General features: G+C 44.1%; 1 pseudogene; it reads right to left on the reverse strand.

The window, feature by feature from the left end:
- Positions 1 to 1,352: 1,352 nt before the first annotated feature.
- LOC144489674 (small ribosomal subunit protein uS12 pseudogene) lies at positions 1,353 to 3,435 on the reverse strand (annotated as a pseudogene).
- Positions 3,436 to 3,669: the final 234 nt, after the last annotated feature.

Consider the following 3,669-nt stretch of genomic DNA (forward strand, 5'->3'; position numbering starts at 1 on the left):
TGGAAGGAGGGTCACTGATGAAGCAGCTGAAGATAGTCACGCCTACAACACTCCCATGAGGAAGTCCTGCAGCGATGTCCTGGAGCTGAGATGACTGACCTCAAACAACCACAATCGTCTTGCTATGTACCAGGTATGACTCCTTCCAGCAAAGACTCCAGTTTGCTAGGGCTCCTTGATGCCACACTTGGTCAAATGCTGCCTTGATGTCAAGGGCAATGAATCTCGCCTCAACTCATGTCCATGCTTGAACCAAGACTGTAATGAGGTCAGGAGCTGAGTGACTCTGGCGGAACCCAAATGGAGCACCACTGAGCAGGTAATTGTTGAGTAAGTGCTGCTTAGTAGCACTGTTAATGACTTTTTCCATCACTTTACTGATGATTGGGAGTGGACTGATGGGGTACTAAGTGGTTGGGTTGGATTTGTCCTGTTTCTTGTATACAGGACCTACCAGGCAATTTTACACATGTGGCTGTACACACATACACAAAGGAAGATAGTTGTGGGGGGGTCAGTCATCTCAGCAGGAGTTCCTCATAGAGGCAGTCCATGTCCAAATGCAATCACACCTGAACAATACCCAGGCTTGGGCTGACCAGTGGCAAGTAGTATTTGTGCCAAAAAAGTGCCAGACAATGGCCATCTCCAACGAGAGAGAGAGAATCTAAACATGTGGAAGGAGGGCTGAGACTCAGAACAAAGTCAATAAATGCTCCAAGAAAAACTCTGTGTCTTGGCCTCAGCTTCACCAACTGCACTGGATCCTATTAGTAGTTAAAACAAGCGAGAACCAGGCTGAATATAGAACATGCAGAAAAAAGTGAAAAAGAAAATCAGAGAGGCAAAGAGAGTCTGAGCAGAGACCAGCAGCAAACATTGAAGGGAATCCAGGAGTCATCCATAGGCAAATAAATGGTAAAAGAATATTCTGAAGAGGAATGGGGCTGGTTAGGGAATAAAGAGGAATCTACACATGGAGGCAGAGTGCATGGTTAAGGTAACAACGACATCTGAATTTACCAAGCAAGGTGATGCTGCCCAGGTCAATGTGAAAGAGGTGGTTGTTAAGGTAACTGATGATCTAAAAATTGATAAAGAGATAACAAAAAGGGACTCGAAGCTCCTCAGTCATGAGGATGCTTCGAAGAGTACGGGAGGAAGGGGAAGAAATTGTGGAAGCACTGGTCATAATCTTCCAATCCTCCTTCATTATTAGTGCCAGAGGATTGGAGATTAGTCGGCGTTAAGGAGAAACCCAGCAACAGGCCTGTCCACTTTAAGAAAGGTTTATTTTTAGCTTCAAATACCCGTTTTAAAATGTTTCCATCTTTGTTAATACACTGAAATGTTTAAGATCTTAAACTCTCCTCCTTGCCTTTGTGCAGGGACAATAGACATACATTGGCTACTTTCACCACCTTGAAACAGATCCTAGGAATACCTCCAACAGCATGATCTTTACGGCCAAAATCAGCGACTCGAACATCATTTTCCTCAATGAAATTCTAACAACCATCACTTGGAACAAAAGCCGTGATTTTGGGTGAGATCCTAAATGAATATTTCTCATCAGTATTTACTGTTGAGAAAAGCATGGATGTTAGGGAACTTGGGAAAATAAATAGTGATGTCTTGAGGAGTGTACATATTACAGAGGTGGTGGTGCTGGAAGTCTTAAAGCGCATCAAGGTAGATAAATCCCCAGGACCTGATGAAGTGTATCCCAGTTCATTGTGGGAGGCCAGAGAGGAAATTGCGGGTCCTCTAGCAGAGATATTTGAATCATCAATAGTCACTGGTGAGGTGCCTGAAGATTGGAGGGTGGCAAATGTTGTCCCTTTGTTTAAAAAGGGCTGCAGGGAAAAGCCGGGGAACTACAGGCCACTGAGCCTCACATCTGCTTAGGTTGTTGGAAGGTATTTTGAGAGACAGGATCTACAGGCATTTAGAGACGCAAGGACGGATTAGGGACAGTCAGCATGGCTTGGTGAGTGGAAAATCATGTCTCACAAATTTGATTGAGATTTTTGAAGAGGTAACTAACCAAGAAGGTAGATGAGGACAGTGCAGTTGATGTTATCTACATGAGTTGTTGCATAAGGTTAAATCTCATGGGATCCAGGGTGAGGTAGCTAAATGGATGCAAAATTGGCTTCTTGACAGAAGCCAGAGGGTGGTTGTAGAGGGTTGTTTTTCAAACTGGAGGCCTGTGACCAGCGGTGTGCCTCAGGGATCAGTGCTGGGTCCGCTGTTATTTGTCATTTATATTAATAATTTGGATGAGAATATAGGAGGCATGGTTAGTAAGTTTGCAGATCACACCAAGATTGGTGGCATAGTGGACAGTGAAGAAAGTTATCTCCGACTGCAACAGAATCTTGATCAATTGGGCCAGTGGGCTGATGAATGGCAGGTGGAGTTTCATTGAGATGAATGCGAGGTGATGTATTTTGGTAGCAGGACTTACTCAGTTAATGGTAGGGCGTTGAGGAGAGTTACAGAACAAAGAGATCTAGGATACATGTTCATAGCTCCTTGAAAGTGGAGTCACAGGTGGACAGTGGTGAAGGCGGCATTCAGCATGCTTGGTTTCATTGGTCTGAACATTGAATGCAGGAGTTGGGACGTCTTGCTGAAGTTGGACAAGACATTGGTAAGGCCACACTTGGAATACTGCATACAGTTCTGGTCACCCTATTACAGAAAGGATATTATTAAACTAGAAAGAGTGCAGAAAATATTTACTAGTATACTACCGGGACTTGATGGTTTGAGTTATAAGGAGAGGCTGGATAGACTGGGACTTTTTTCTTTGGAGCGCAGAAGGCTTAGGGGTGATCTTATAGAGGTCTATAAAATAATGAGGGGCACAGATCAACTAGATAGTCAATATCTTTTCCCAAAGGTAGGGGAGTCTAAAACTAAAGGGTATAGGTTTAAGGTGAGAGGGGAGAGATACAAAAGTGTCCAGAGAGGCAATTTCTCACACAGAGGGTGGTGAGTGTCTGGAACGAGCTGCCAGAGGTAGTAGTAGAGGCGGATACAATTCTGTCTTTTAAAAAGCATTCAGACAGTTACATGGATAAGATGGGTATGGAGGGATATGGGCCAAATGTGGGCAATTAGGACTAGCTTAGGGGTTTAAAAAAAGGGTGGCATGGACAAGTTGGGCTGAAGGGCCTGTTTCCATGCTGTAAACCTCTATGACTCTATTTTCTTCCCATTCTTAATAAGCTGGACTTGAACACACTTTGAGGGCAGAATTGGGCTGCTGAGCCAACTTTTTCCAAAACTATTCCTTTGGCATGGAAGGCAGCACCAAATGGGTTGATCTTTGGGGCAGACCCCAAGTGGGCCTTCTCATGTTGCTTATCATTCCATTTCTGGTCCTGCCGACGATGGCAACTTTCTAGCTGTACGAAGACCATGGCATTTACCAGACAAAATTAACCATCACTTGAACAACTGCAGATGAATAAGGAAAAGCCAGCAAGGATTTGTTAAAGGCAAATTGTTGTCTAACTAACTTTATTGAGCTTTTGGATGAGGTAACAGACATGGTTGATGAGGGGTAATGCAGTCGATATGGTGGACTTCCAAAAGGCAACTGAAAGTACGTTACAGACTTGCCAGCAAAGTTGAAGCCCATGGAAATCGGCCGAGTGA

Source organism: Mustelus asterias, unplaced genomic scaffold, assembly GCF_964213995.1.
Source record: "Mustelus asterias unplaced genomic scaffold, sMusAst1.hap1.1 HAP1_SCAFFOLD_2429, whole genome shotgun sequence".
Lineage (NCBI taxonomy): Eukaryota > Metazoa > Chordata > Chondrichthyes > Carcharhiniformes > Triakidae > Mustelus > Mustelus asterias.